A 16,784-nucleotide genomic window follows, 5' to 3' on the forward strand; every position below is an offset into this window, starting at 1 on the left:
CAATGCACTAACAATACTGCAGAATATGAAGCATTGATTCGGGGGCTGTACAAAGCCATTGACCTTAAGGTCAAGTATTTGCAAGTATATGGAGACTTTGAAATAGTTATTAAATAGGTAAGAAAAAAAATCCATTGTGTGTCTGGGCATCTTAAACATTATCAATCTCTAGCCCAGAATCTTACTTCTCATTTCACTGCTTTTAACATTTCTTCAGTCCCTAGATTACAAAATGTAAGTGCTGAATTAATTGCCAATGTAGCATTTAGGCTTATACCTTTAGAGGAATTTAGTCCATATAGATTTTCCATAAAGTTAGTTTTCAGACCATCCACTCTTGATAGTGGAACAAATTGGAGAGTGTTTAATAATGATGCTGATATAATTGATTTCCTTACATTGGAAGGATCTTATGAGGAACAAATCATAGATGAACACAAGCATGACTTGTAAAACAACCATAAACAAGATCAAAACCCAATTCCGAAGTCTGTAGCCAAAATGGAAGATCTCTATGATTTCAAAGACAGATTTAAGAAGATTACCAACTCCAATACTTAGAGTTCTGCTCTGAGATTTGAAGTGGTAAACCTAGGTACAACTGAAAAATCTCAAAATGTCAACCTAGGTCTTGGTTTATCATCCAAAGAAAGAATATCATTCATTAAGTTGTTGAAAACATATAAAGGTATCTTTTCTTAGGATTATTCAGATCTCAAGACCTATGATACCTATGTAATTCAACATACCATACCAATGACTTCTAATGAGAAACAAGTTCAACAGAAGCTCAAAAAGATTCATCCAAACCTTCAAAGTCAAATCAAATCTAAGCTGAACAAACTTCTTAAAGAAAATATAATCTTTCCTGTTAGACACTCAAAATGGGTATCAAATATGGTTCCTATCAGGAAAAAGGATGGAGACATTAGGATTTGTATTGATTTTAGAAACCTGAATAGAGCTTGTCAAAAGGATAACTTTCATTTTCCCACCATGGAGCAAATATTGCAATCAGTTACAAGTTCTGAATTAATGTCTTTTTTGGATGGATTTTCAGGATACAATTAGATTCTTGTACATGTAGATGACAAATTAAAGACAACATTCAGGACCAAGTGGGGGACATATTCTTATCAGAAGATGCCTTTTGGACTTATCAATGCAGGTGCTACATTCCAACGTACCATGGATATTGATTTTAAAGGTCTGATTAATAAATCAGTTTTCATTTACCTAAATGACATTATAGTCTACTCTAGGAACATAAGCAATCATTTGAATGACCTAAAGCATATCTTTGGAAGATGCAAGAAATATGGAATTTCTTTGAATCCAAAAAAGTCACACTTGTCATTAGCAGAAGGCAAGCTTCTTGGATTCATAGTATCCAAGAAAGGAATTTATATTGAGCCTGATAGAATCCAAGAAATTGAAAAGATTCCTTTCTGACATAACAAAAAGAGCATGCAATCATTCCTAGGCCATATCAATTTTTAAAAAAGATTTGTTCCAGATTTCTCACAGATTGTGTTACCCCTTCAATCAATGATAAGAAAGAATGCAGTCTTCAAATGGGGTAAAGATGAAAGAGAGTCATTTGAGTTAATAAAAAAATCCATCATCAATGCTCCTTCATTTACATCTCTAGACTTTCTCAAACCTTTCTTGTTGTATAAATTTTCATCTAATACATCATATGCAATAGTTTTAACACAACTGAACAATTAAAACATAGAAGCACCTATCTCTTTTTTTCAGTTCCAATTTACAGGGTGCCGAGTTAAACTACTCAGCTGTTGAGAAACAAGATTTTGCTGTCTTTAAAACCTTGAAACATTTCAGAATTTTTCTCCTCAAAACTCATACAAAAATAATAGTACCTTACCCTGCAGTAAGGCAATCATTGATTCAAAGAGAAGTGGGGGAGAAAAGAGTCAATTGGGTCATTGCTCTTCAAGAGTACGATGTAGAAATATGGTTAGCTAAAATTGTTAGGGGCAAAGTTTTTGCAGGATGCTAACTAGAGCTTCCCACGTATCAACAGAAGTAGACCAAGGTAATGAAGTGAAAATATTAGAGGTAAGCCTCAGCAATGCACAATCACAATATACTGATTTGAAGTTTTATTTAAAGAATTTATATGCTCCTATGGATCTCAATTACAAAACAAAACATGCTTGAAAATTGAAATCAAATCAGTATGAATTGATTGATGATGTATTATTTAGAAAAAATTATGATTAGTATTATTAAGATGCCTTGAAAAACCTGAAGCTGAAAAGGTTATGCAGGAGTTACATGATGGACCAACTGGAGGTCATTTCTGAGGAAACACCACAACTCACAAAATCTTGCATGCAGGTTATTATTGGCCAACACTATTTAAGGATGCACATGACTATGCACGAAAATGTAAAACTTGTCAAACTGCAACAGGAGGAGAAAAGAAACTAGCATTCCCTTTGCAACCAGTGAATATCCAACAACCATTTGAACAATGGGGATTATATATAATTGGTGATATTGTTCCAAACTCTTCCATGTAGCACAAATACATCCTTACAACTACTGATTATTTCACGAAATGGGTAGAGGCTATCCCACTAAAGGTATCTAATACAAAAAGTATTACAGACTTTATTGATGAGTACATAATCACTAGGTTTAGCCTACCCACAACTTTAATGTTAGATAATACATCTTATATTTTTGGAAATACTATGGTAGAATTTTATTTGAAAAGAGGTTTCAAATTGAAGTATTCAACCAACTATTATCTGCAAGGTAATGGATTAGCCAAATCAACAAACAAAAACCTTATCAAAATCATCAAGAGGACTATAGACCAAAATCATAGGAATTGGCACAAAGCATTGACATTTGCTCTTTGGGCAGAATAACACAGAAGGTCTCAATTGGTTCTTCTCCTTTTGCTTTGGTTTATGGAAAAGAAGTAGTTCTCCCCACAAACATAGCAATCCCATCACTCGCCCTAGTGCAATTTATCAATGAAAATCCTTCCTCTTCTCTGCAAGCAAGACAATTTCAAATCCTTAAGCTTTAACAAGAATGAGAAAAGGCTAAAGCTACCCATTCCCATCATCAACAGTTAGTCAAGGCCTCTTTTGATACAACCTGTGCTAGTCATAAAACTTTTGAAGTAGGTGATCTAGTTTTGAAATGGGACAAAGCACATGAGGAAAAAGGTAAGCATGCCAAATTCCAAAGGCTATGGCTTGGACCATTCCAAATCATTGAGAAAATTGGTCAATCAACATTTCTTTTACAAGACTTGTCAGTTAATATGGATTCCTTTCCCGTTAATGGGAAAATTTTGAAAAAAAAAACTTTTCCTAGAAGACAACCTCTCTATTTTTGTATCATATTGTCTTTAAGATTCTTAGGAAAATAAATGTTAAAGTAGTATTTAATTTTGGCTTCTCAAAATAAAATATTTGATAATATTTTGATTTTTCGCTTCTATAAGTAGGAAATGTTAAAGAAATAATTAGAGCATTTGAGTATCAAAATGAACCTTATTTCTTTGGAAAAACTTGACCTTGGTAAAAACACTTGTTCAATGAACAAGCTCTTATCTTTATAAAGTATAGATGTCTTGTTATCAGTGAATAAAAGAATCTTTAACCTAGTAAGGATTTTCTACAGATGAGTATCTCAAAACCCTATTATTATCATCCAAAACTCTTTAAAAGGGCCAATGATTCACCCCATTTGATAAAATTTTCTTTTTTCATAGTGTAATTCTAAAATATACAAAACTTAAAAGATAATAAGTCTCATTACGAGCTTGTTTACCATGATCATAAGGGAATAATTAAACTGATACTACCAAAAATACATATCAAAACAGGGTAATAGCCAATGATCTAATCAATCAAAGGAAAAGGGATCTCATAAAGAGATAGCTTGTTCAGTTTAGTTACAACTGGTGAGTGACATTGTCATTATTAGGTTACCAAGCCTAGAGAATGTATTTTAAGAAATTTGAAAAGAAAATTACATGAAAAGAAAAACAAGGTCCAAATGAGAAAAAAACAAAAGAATGTCATTTTGAATTTTGGAAATTGCTGCAGATATGTCAATGAATGATTGTTGGTTAAAAGATAACCCTACCGAGGCTATGAACACCTGCTAGCAGCAGAGGCTCTATCTGTGATAAATGAGTAAACTACTAAAAACTAATCTGTAGAAGACACTTGATATATCTCTTTAAATCTTAGTATTGACTGATGAAAACATTTGTATTTTTATCACTACAAGAGTAAAGTAGTTGAATAGATAGATTCAGTGAGTAATTATGATTTCATAGGAATGTGGTTTAGTTTGTAACCCATGTAATTATAATCCCTATAAATTTTCTCATTTTGAAAGTTTTAGAAATTTCAGAACATCAACTAGAGATAGCTGGTTCTCCCAAGTGAATCGCCAATTGTTGTACTATGTAACAACCCCCCCATTTATACAAGTAATAGTTAATATTTGACATATAAATGGGGACCCTTTTTAAATTTTTAGCCTTTTAAAAATAAATGCTAACTCTAAGAAATTTCCTTGAAACCCTTAGAAAATAACCCAAGCTTAGGACCTTTATCACAAATCGCATTTCGCAATTTTCCATGTGATAATTATAAACATCTTTAAGAAAATCCAAAAATGCGATATGCGATGAAGCCCCTCTACTGTGATATTCCGTTCAGAACGCCTTGAGAACACACGACCGCACTTCGTAAAGTCGTAAATAAATAATGCATGACATTGTTTCATCCTTTAATGATTTGCGAAATGCGATATTGCATTTTTTGCAATTGCATTTCGCATTATCTCTAGGAAACGCTATATTTCAAAGTTTAAAAGTTGTGATGCATGAATAAAGCATGAAGCATGGGAAGTTACTATGTTTTAATATAATAATGAGTCGTTTTACAACGTAATTAATGTTTAGTAGCCTAGGGAGAGGTAATGATGTTTGCAGGACCCCTACCCGGGGAGAGGTAATGATGTTTGTTGAAATGGAATTTGTAGGACCCCTACCCTATTCATCTCAGCCATAAACAAATTTGGGAATCCCATTATATACCCCATTTTTATAAAGTATGTCATGGTATTATTTTACCATTGCATCAATTGATTTTTAATAAGAAATCCCCTAGGTTTTCCAAAGAAGCCGCTACAGACCTTCTTGTAGTAGGCAAGTATTTTGTTGAAGAATGGTTTACATACATCAGGGGTTTCGGTAGTACAACGAACCCACATGTCCTCCCTTTGTGTGTCTCTGATAAACTATTAGCAAGAGAAATAACCCACCAGAATGTGGGTATAGGTTGACCAAAACCCTAAAATATAACAAGAAGTATTTGTGGCCATACTTTCCCATCCGGTTTTGTTCTTTTTCGTTAGCAAATTTAAACGATGCAACCAAGGAATCACTAAACCTAGAGAGCCTCAGGCTCCATACTCTACCAAAGAGATAATTTCATCCATAAAAAATAACACATAATATTACTACTTCAGTGAAGATTAAGCCCTTTAACCACGAGGCTAATAATTCTGAAGATCCTTTACAGTTCGTTGAATCATTCGAAGAAGTGCTCGAGTGGGTAAGGGGCAATTTGAAACTTGAATATTTTGAAAGATTTCAGGAATTTAGGAACAAAAGGCTCGAAACAATTCCATTGCATTTGTTAAGAGCTGAGGAAAAACCTACACCTAATGCAGCTATCAATAGCGAGGGACCAAATTCTCACATAGAGTCTCAAGTGGACACATGGAAAGCACAGGATACAGGGAAAGCCAAAGACACCTAGAATATAGTGGAATCCAACAGGACATCAACTGAAAAGTAGGTCATAAATGAACTGACTAAAGATACCGGTTCTGAGATCAAAAGAAGCACTTTGGAGCAGGAGTGGGACTAATTCAATAAAAAACTACAAGACACTCCTAAGACAACATATGCCTAGGAAACCACGGAATATCACACTCCTCTGCATACTCAGAAAATTACACAGTCTAAGCTGATGGATGATCAAGGGACAAGTTCGCAGCAAACATAAATCATTCCTGCTTTGCCCACATCGGAAATTGTCCCAAAGGTGACTAAAATTCCTCCTTTAGATGTATTCTACATCCCACTTTACAAGCTTGTAGTAAGGAGACAGAGCAAAAGAAAGAGGGTAGAGACATCTGAGATCCCACCTGGGAATGAGCCGATGGACATAGTCTGGAAGGATATTCCTTCCAAGCCAGTTGAAAACTTGACCAGACTGTCGCAGTTTACAAGGGCATATGCAACTGCCACCATGGATAAAGCTACGACTATATCTACTTTTTAAAGGGATAAGGAAGAAAAGATAGCGTAGCTCGAGCAACAACTGCAAATTGAAAAAGCAAATGTGAATCAACAAGCTACTGAACAAATGGCTCAATTACAACAGAATATGGAAGTGTTAAAGATAAGCCATGAAGCAGACATCTCTGTGAAGAACATGAAAATTCAAGAGTTGCAAGAAGCCATGGAAAATATGAATATGTCCCTATTGTCAATGAATTCATCAAAGAGGCACTAGAGCTAAATTCTCTTCTATCAAAATAACAAGAGCTATTTTTCCAAAGAATGTCGCATATCGCTCCTTATCTAATCACCAGTGATCAATTAACGGATAAGGCGATTGACGAGATAAATAAATTTAATGATTTAAATACAAGGATCTATTAATTCATTGAATGGAAAGAAACAAAAGAAGGAAGGAGAGCTAAGCTGCCCAAGATTGAGGAGACACATAAGGACATTCTACTCATGGATTGGGATGCCTGGATCAAACAAGCTGAATTGGCAGTGGCAAGAGCAGCAGGGGTGTCAAAGAACATAATAAAATCAGTAAACCACACTTTTCACGCCACCAACCTGGTGAAAGAAGGTAACCTGAAATCACTCCTATATTTAAATGACTTTCATAAAAGCTGGAAGGAAAGAGTGGAAATCCAAAGGGAGGTGATAACAAAGTTAGCAAAGAATGACTAGGAGGTGTATTGGTAATACCTTGTCAAGCCACACAACCAAATCATGATGCTCAATTGCTCACTCCATTCAACTCAAAGGATGCTGCCACCTCTCATAGATGTTATCTTCGCAGGATAGGTTAGAACGCAGTTTGAGGCACCTCCTCAAGTGAAACCAATGTACGATATATGCGATCTAAAGGAGAAGCTGGCAGATAGCAAGTCATCTTCATAACCTTTGCTCATCAAGACATTTTTATTTTTAGATTTAGTTGCTAGTTAGGAGGAAGGTTGTTTGAAACCTCCTCAAATTTTTGTATAATCTATTTTTGAAAATTAGTTAGAATAGTATTTATACCCTTCTCATGCATTTAGAGAAGGGTCTAGAATTTTATCAAAAACATTTGCAAAGAATTCACTTCTATAAGTTTGTGAATGCCTTGATGAAATTATGTAACATGGTCATTTCTTTTAAATATCATACTACTTTCCTTTGTTGGTGCATTATTGTATACTTAGAAGATAATTTGATTTGAAGAAAGGAGCTGATCTATGTCATTAGTCAAATGAGAAGAACTTCACACATATGGTACTTTTATCTTGTATGATTAGTTCTGTTTCTGTTTAATTAGTGATAACATTTCAATTTCATGATTTGTTTATGAAATATGTTCTTTGTGTTATGCGTTAATTACACTACTGTATGATGCCTAGCTGAAATTGTTTATTTTCATATATAATCATCAGATATATGCGATATAGTTTATACATTTCTTTGACTAACTATTTAGTCAAAGAAATGATCTTTACACGTTATCATCTCTGTTTAATAAGTGATTGATCTTTATTATCACATGTCAAATAGATATCTTTTTAGATTGCATATCACATAGAATACCTGGGTTTATATTAGATTAAGTTAGCTAGAGATTTGCATGATAGAATAGGCCATTTAGTTATCATTATTCTTACTAGTGCTTGAAAACCACCCAATCTCATTTTAAAAACCACATTGGGAAACTAGTCCCATCATCCCCAGTCGGAGCCACCACTCCAAACGGAAAAGGAGCCGTGTTTAAGGTCCGGACTGGATGGTTATCCCCCATGTTAGAGTAGTAGAATTGTGAGGCCTCAACAGGTCCCAAGTGATGGGATCGAATGTGTGCACACCACAACATCCATGCTCTTGAATACTCATGCATGGGAAGCCTGTATGCTTGTGATGAGTTGTGGGAGGTCCTCATAGTTCCGGATCTGACTTTGGATACGTGTTTTTAGCTCCACCGCATTTGGCCTCATCATCTTTGGAAAGTGAAGTGGGGCTCCTTTGTACTTCATCATCCATGTTTTCATGTCATCAACAATAGCATGTATGTTTGTCAAGATGCGTGCTCTCCTAGCACATCGCTGCTGCCATCCATTTAGATGGACGACTACCTTGTGCACGGTACCAAACTTGGAGTACAATGCTCACATAACTATGTCAAGGGACAATAATTCATCTAGTATTTCCTTCTTCAATTCCGATTGGGTGGACATTGTCACCAAGTCCTCCTTGCTTGGCCACCTATAGTTCCTTTTCCATTCACTCATTCTCAGCTATAAGAAAATGAACACTTGAGCTAGTGGATTCGACATACACTCTGGCTGCATCGGCCAAAGAAGCTGGATGCTTGCACACATCAATAATGATCACTCATTATTCAACTTGCACAGGGGATGTTTGATCCTCTGGAGTTGACACTCTGCGAGACTGCACAGCTCTATGTTGGGATTCATCAAATGAGATGTTGTGCATCTCTTCTTCCAGATGATCACCAAAGATCTCAGTGCCTCCTTGGTCATTTGAGACTTGATCTTCTTCTGGATGCATTGAAGAAGGTGAGTCGACCTATCTGTGGTGAGGCATGAGGTCAGTATCCTGTTCCAACTCCTGCCACTCCATGTCTGCATCCATCTGTTGAAGTGCATGTTCTATCTCATAAGAAAATTCTTGCCCTTGTGATGGTTCACCCTGTTCGCCTGATGCCAATTGTTCAGATGAATCAACTACTTGTACGAGGTCTCCTTCGTCTGTCTACATGTGATGCACCCCCTGCCGTATCTGCTGCTACAATTCCCTCTCCTGTTTCCACAGCTCTTGTTCCTTTCTGAGTTGCTCTCTCAACTCATGCAACTCCTTCTTTGCTGCTTCTGTTCTCTTCTTATCTCTCTGCCTTCACACGATTCGCTTGTCGCGCTGCTGCCTCTTTGCCTCTATAGCCATATCTGCTTTTTCTACAAGTGGATCTGCTTGAAACTTGCAGCTTTGTTCCTCCTCAATGCGATCGACAATCTTCCTCTTCCCTTTGTCATGCACTGGTATGCTTGGATCTGTTGCCATTTCTGCTACTGCTGCTATTGCTAGTGCTCTCCATGATGCTGCTTCACGTTTATTCGCTAACCACTCCACAACAAATTTGAATGGTTCATTAGGTCTAGAGAAATTGTAGAAATATCTCCATGGGTCCTCCTCGGCCCAATGAAATGCCCTGTAGATCCAGTTGAACTGAACTCTCATGCAATGATCCTTCAAAATGAAATGTGGGTCATACGGATTGTAGCTTCGGAGGTCGAACGATTATTTCTTCATCACTTCTACTTCGACATCTACTCGCTTGATACTCCAGATCTCATATAACCCAATATGTAATGGAAGAGTGGGCCAAGGTTACTTCTTCTTCCACTATAGTCTAGCTGTTAATCCTGCTGAGATGTGATAGGCCACTTCCTGCATGACAAGTACATCCAAGGAAAACTTTGGCAGAACATGTAGAGGCTTCTCTGCACTGACATTTAGATGAAAGTGCCGGATGGTGAGGCATACCAATCTACAATACTTATCAATTCCTCCATTGATTCCTTTGACATGTAGGGTGGATCTTTTTCAAATATCATTTGTTAGAAAATTATATATTACAGAGCAATGGAACACATAAAATATTGCAGAAATATAAACACAGAAAATGCATAAAACAAGAGAGACACAGATATACGTGGTTCACCCAGTTTCGGCTACGTACACAGAGAAATAGCCAGTCCTTCTTTTATTATATTATCCAGCAAAGTGAAGAGATACAACCTACAATAGAACCGCTGTAACACCCTCTTCGTTCTCAATCTCCTTTCTCTTCCTCACTTAGAATACATATATACATAGACAAAATACAATTCCCTCATATATAGTGAGGGGTTGCCTTCTAGGGCAAAAAACCCTAAATTAAACATAACTTCTACCGTCAGATCATCTGCCTAATGAACGACCCAGATTGACTAGAAATTACTAGACTTTTACAAGGCAATTTTACATCTGTTTTTAGCTTCAGGGGCGCTGCCCTCGAACCCCCGCCGGGGGACCGCTGGCCCCCGGACCCCCCAGCCAGGGGGGATTTATCCCCCCGGACCCTTGCGGGGGGGACAAGTCCCCCCCGCACCCCCCTACGTGGAGGGCTGTACAGTCTTCCTAGGGTATACATCCACCTGAAACCTTTGAATACATAAGATAATCAGGCTCCACAACCAACAATCTCCCACTTTGAGACTGATTATAGCAACTCCACCGTTGCTTCATTTTCTAGACAATGACTCCACTTTGGACCTGGCTGTTTCTCATCTTCTTCATCATACTTGAAGACCAATTGAAACTGAGCAGATACTCAGTTTCTCCCTAGTTACAACTTTTGTTAACATATTTGCAGGATTCTGGCTAGTGTGTATCTTTTCCAGCTTCAACTGTCCATCTTCCAATGCTGACCATATGAAATGGTACTTGAGCTGTATATGTTTAGTCTTGGAATGAAATGAAAAGTTCTTTGCAAGATGTATGGCACTCTGGCTATCACTGTATAACCTGCCCAACTCCTGCTTCTTACCCAATTCATCTAGAAACCTTTGTAACCAAATCATTTCTTTACTAGCCTCTGTAGCAGCAACATACTCTACTTCTATTTTTGAAAGTTCAACAACACTTTGGATTTTTGAAACCCAACTGACAGCTGTTCCACCTATAGTAAATACATATCCTGTAGTGCTCCTCCTGTTATCTCTATCACCTGCCATATCTGCATCAACATATCCTTGTAGAGCAATGTTTGAACCACCAAAGCATAATGCTTGATTTGTGGTACCTCTCAAATACTTGAGAATCCACTTCATTGCCATCCAATGTTCTTTTCCTGGATTGTTCATGTACCTGCTTACAAATCCCACTGCATGTGCAATATCAGGCCTTGTGCAGACCATTGCATACATTAAGCTTCCAACTGCTGATGCATATGGAACTTTAAAAATATGAGCCATTTCTTCATGAGTCTTGGGACACGCCTCCTTACTTAATTTGAAATGGCTAGCCAAAGTTATACCAACTGGTTTTGCATTCTGCATATTAAACCTTTTCAACACCTTTTCTACGTACTCACGTTGAGACAATGTTAATTTGCGATTCTTCCTGTCTCTAGTTATTCTCATACCAAGGATTTGTTTTGCAGCACCCAAATCCTTCATTGCAAATGAGTTTGCCAATTTTCTTTTGAGCACATTTATCTCCTACATGTTAGAACCTGCAACAAGCATGTCATCTACATACAATAACAATATAATATAGCTGCCATCATTTTGCCTTTTGAGATAAACACAATGATCAGAGTGACATCTAGTATAACCTTGTTCAGACATAAACCTGTCAAATCTTAGATACCACTACCTTGGAGCCTGTTTTAAGTCATACAAGCTCTTATTCAACTTGCACACTAGTTTCTCCTTCCCTTTTACCTCATATCCTTGTGGCTGCTGCATATATATCTCTTCCTCCAAATCCCCATGGAGAAAGGTTGTCTTTACATCTAACTGCTCAAGATGCAAATATTCAGCTACTACTAGAATTAAAATAGTTCTGATTGAAGTCATTTTAACAACAGGAGAAAATATTTAATCAAAATCGATACCTCTCTTCTGTGCAAACCCCTTCACCACAAGTCTAGCTTTGTACCTCTATTTTCCTCCATCTTCTTCCTTCAGCCTGTAAACCCATTTATTCTGCAATGCTGTTTTACCTACAGGAAACCTGACTAAGTCCCAAGTATGGTTATGTGCTAAGGAGTCCATCTCTTCTTTCATGGCTTGCTCCCACTTCTTCCCAGTTTCTACCTACACTGCTTCTTCATAATAGTCTGGTTCACCAAAATCAGTCAACAATACATAATATAATGAAGGAGAGTATCATTCAGGGGATCTATTTATCTTGGTAGATCTTCTAACACCACTTTCAGGTGTTTGAAGTGCTTGTTGTTGTTGTGGTTGTTGTTCTGGCTGTTGATCATTATGATTTTCAGGCACCATCACTTTTCCTGTGATATCGTCAAGCACTGTGTATTCTCTATTTTCTTTTTCCTGTTTCTTTTCCTGCAACTGATTCTTATACAAGACATTTTCATTGAATATTACATCTCCGCTCCTAATGATTTTGTGATTTTCATAATCATATAAGCGATAACCAAAATCATTAACACCATATCCAATAAAGGTACATTTCTTTGATTTTGCCTCAATCTTTGTTCTATTTTCTTTGTTAATGTGGACAAAGGCTTCACAACCAAAATTCTTCCAAAAAGAGTAGTTTACCTTTTTACTTGTCCATGCTTCCTCTGGAATACCACCATCCAAGGAACTTGAAGGCCCTCTGTTTATTAGATAAACAATAGTATCTATAACATCTGCCCAAAATTGTAAAGGCAATCCTGCATGCAATCTCATGCACCTTGCACGCTCAATGATTGTCCTGTTCATCCTTTCTGACACACCATTTTCTTGTGGTGTTCCTGGAACTGTCTTCTCTCTGCGAATTCCATTCTCTGAATAGTGCCTATCAAACTCTTTGCTGCAATATTCACCTCCATTATCTGATCTGAGACACTTCAACCTTTTCCCTGTCTCATTTTCAACCAAAGCTTTCCATTTCTTGAAAGTATCAAATACATCAGATTTATTTCGAATACAATAAATCCAGGTTTTTCTGGTTGCATCATCAATAAAAGTAACATAATAACGAGAGCCACCAAGAGATGATACCTGAGCAGGTCCCCATACATCTGTATGCACAAGCTCTAATTTTTCGCTCTTATTTTCTTTTCCAACTCTAAGGAATCTGACTCTCTTCTGTTTTCCATAAACACAATTCTCACAGAATTTTAAATCAACATGCTTCAAACTTGGCAACAAATTTCTTGAGTGAAGAATCTGCATCCCTTTCTCACTCATGTGCCCGAGCCTATGATGCCATAATGCCATATCTTCTCCTGTAGATGTTAAAGCATTAACAAAATTAGAAATACCATTGCATAAATACAATGTACCAACCTTTTCTCCTTTTGCTATTACCAGGGATCCTTTAGTAACCTTACAGGTTTTATCTGTGAAAGTAGTTACACAACCTTCACCTCCCAACTGCCATGTTGAAATTAGATTTTTCTTCAGATCTGGAACATGCCTTACCTTATTTAATAACCACTGATTTCCATTTTGCTATTTTATGAAAACTGTACCCATTCCAATGAAATTTACAGGGTTTATCATCACCCAATCGAACTTGTCCAAAATCTCCTTGAACATAATCATGAGAATGCTTCTTCTCAGGTGTGGAATGGAATGAGGGCCCTGAATCTACCACCCATGCATCAATAATATTTTCTAATGAAAGAATCAAAGCATCTTGCAGCACATCACCTATTACATTCGCTTCATGCTTAGTTTCTTGTTGTGCATCTCCTTCTTTTCCCTTCCGAGACTTGCAGCCTTTCTTCAGGTGTCCTTTCTTCCTGCATTTCCAAAACACTATCCCTGATCTGGACTTGGATATGCCTTTTCTTGACTTACTGCGATATCCTGGGTTCTTTCCTCTTTCCATTTTTCTTCCCCTAGTCTTTGTAGTCAAAGCATTACTTGATGTCTCATCAGAGCTTTTCCGTCGCATTTCCTCACTAAGGATTGCACCGACAACATCATCAAACTTTAAAGTACTAGATCCAGAGATAGAGTTACTAATGGCCATAACTAAACCATTCCAACTTTCTGGAAATGAGCACAGAAATAACAGAGCCCTAACTTCATCATCAAAATTTACCCTTACAGAACTTAATTGACTTGTAACTGTATTAAAATCATTTAAATGATCTGCAACAGATATACCTTCTGACATCTTCATATTAAATAAACGCTTAATAAGAAATACCTTATTTGACACCGAGGGTTTTTCATATAGTTTGGCTAATGCCGACATTAAATCCTGTGTTGTCGTTTCCCTTGAAATATTAAATGCTACCGATGCTGCTAGGCACAACCTTATTGTTCCAAGTGCCTTTCTATCAAGAATATCCCATTCTATGTCTGTCATACTCATCGGTTTCTTTGTCTTTCCGCTCAATGGTAGGTACTGATCTCTCTGATACATATAATCTTCCATTTGCATCTTCCACAGCTAGTAGTTTTGGTCATTGAATTTTTCGACCCTAAACCTACCATCTTTCGCCATTGCTCCCACTCGAACCAGGAACCCTTCTCTCCTGCGAGTTTATTAGCCAAATAGAACTTCGGCTCTGATACCAGTTGTTAGAAAATTATATATTACGGAGCAATGGAACACATAAAATATTGCAGAAATATAAACACAGAAAACGCATAAAATAAGAGAGACACAGATATACGTGGTTCACCCAGTTTGGTCTATGTCCATGGAGAAATAGCCAGTCCTTATTTTATTATATTATCCAGCAAACTGAAGAGATACAACCTACAACAGATCCGCTGTAACACCCTCTTTGTTGTCAATATCCTCTCTCTTCCTCACTCAGAATATAGATATACATAGACACAATAAAATTCCCTCATATATAGTGAGGGGTTGCCTTCTAGGGAAAAAAACCATAAATTAAGCATAACTTATACCGTCAGATCATCCACCTAATGAATGGCCTAGATTGACTAGAAATTACTAGACTTTTACAAGGCAATTTTACATCTATTTTTAGCTTCGGGGGTGCTGCCCCCAAACCCCCATCGGGGGACCGCTAGCCCTCGGACCCCCCAGCCAGGGGGGATTTACCCCCTGGACCCCTTGTGGGGGACAAGTCCCCCCCCCGCACCCTCCTACGTGGAGGGGTGTACAGTCTTCCTGGGGTATACATCTAGTTGAAACCTTTGAATACAGAAGATAATTAGGCTCCACACCCAACATCATTTTGTACAAAGGGATGAAAAAATGGTCAGACAACCGTGTGATTACTCCTTTGAAGCCGCATTTGGAGAACAACTTGAAATATGTGTTCACAAAAATCTCCGCCAGTGACCATGCCCACTCCAAGCCTGGGAACTCATGTCGGGCACATACTACATCTAGGATGTAGGTGGACATGTAAATATCTACATGCATACCTCCGGGTGACTGTAGAGCCTTCGTGACTTGCTCCTTCAGCTGATGAGCCATTATGCCGAACCAGTTACATGGTTTTCCTTCTCTATCCACTTGGTCGAGTGTAACCAACCAACTCTGTGGGAAGGTTTCCATGCTTTCTTGGCCATACAATAGACAAGAAAATATGATCAAGTATTGGTATGCCTTCCTCACTATCTTTGTCTTATAGACCTAGTTGGGTGTCATCTTGAAATGAGATGGCTCCTTTACGCAATCCTTCAGAATGTCTCTAGAGTTAGCACTGCTTTTGGGTAAGCTGAATGGAGTCTCCATCAAAGTCACGGGCTTTGACATATGACACATCTCATCATAATCCTCTTCCCAGAAGGTCGCAAGCTTCGTCCCAGTGACACTGCTCAAGGTCATCGTCTCGGGATCAGTGTGAGAGACGATCCAATGTATCATGTCCGTGCATGGGAACACATGATATCCACATTCAATCCGGTATAAGCCAGACTTGTGAATGTTCACATACACCTGATGGTCTTCAAGGTGTTAACCAAAAGTGCCTACGAATATTTCATTGACTTCTTGCCACTTTAGTTTGATGTACTTGTCTAGATACAACTTTGTATCTTCATAAATTGGCAGACTAGAGGACACATTCTCAGCTACTGCTCTAGCTGCATTTCCATCCGTGTCCTAAGATCCTGTTCTCTTGGAAGCCATTGAGAGAGATGAACAATTGTAATATCTGGAGACAAGCAACATACATGGCAAGAACTATGTAAGTGAAAACAAAGCAAATTCCGAGGAATGGCACAACACATACTTGGGAAACTAATGAGAAAGATTGCACAATTTCTTCTGGTAGGCTAGGTGACTGGATGCCAAAACTACAAAAAAGGTAGTCTGGGCTTTTTGGGAGGCAGGACTAGCTGCTAGATCTGCACCATGTGCGATCCAGACTGGCTGGGATTGCGCAATGCACAATTCTAGCTAGGAAGGACTGTAGGTCCAAGGACAAATCTGTGCAATTTCTTGGGCTAGCAGTCACTGTCCTCCAGAAATGTGAAAAACAGTCCTGGAGGCTAGTGCTAGGAAAAAATGTGCATTTCTGGAGAGGAAGGCAGAGCCTTCCTTCCACAGATTGCACAAAGTAGTCTCAGTGAGGCAGAGTTCGGGGCAAGGTTGGCTCGACTCATAGACGGGCAAATGAAAGTAAATAAGATAGTGAATGCATGGCGGCACTAAGTGAAAGTAGAAGTGATTGACAGTGCATGCAAAACATGAATGAAATATTCAACAAACAGATCAA

Source organism: Pinus tabuliformis, chromosome Q (genome assembly GCF_031772625.1).
Source record: "Pinus tabuliformis cultivar Carrire ecotype Pingquan chromosome Q, CPIR1, whole genome shotgun sequence".
Lineage (NCBI taxonomy): Eukaryota > Viridiplantae > Streptophyta > Pinopsida > Pinales > Pinaceae > Pinus > Pinus tabuliformis.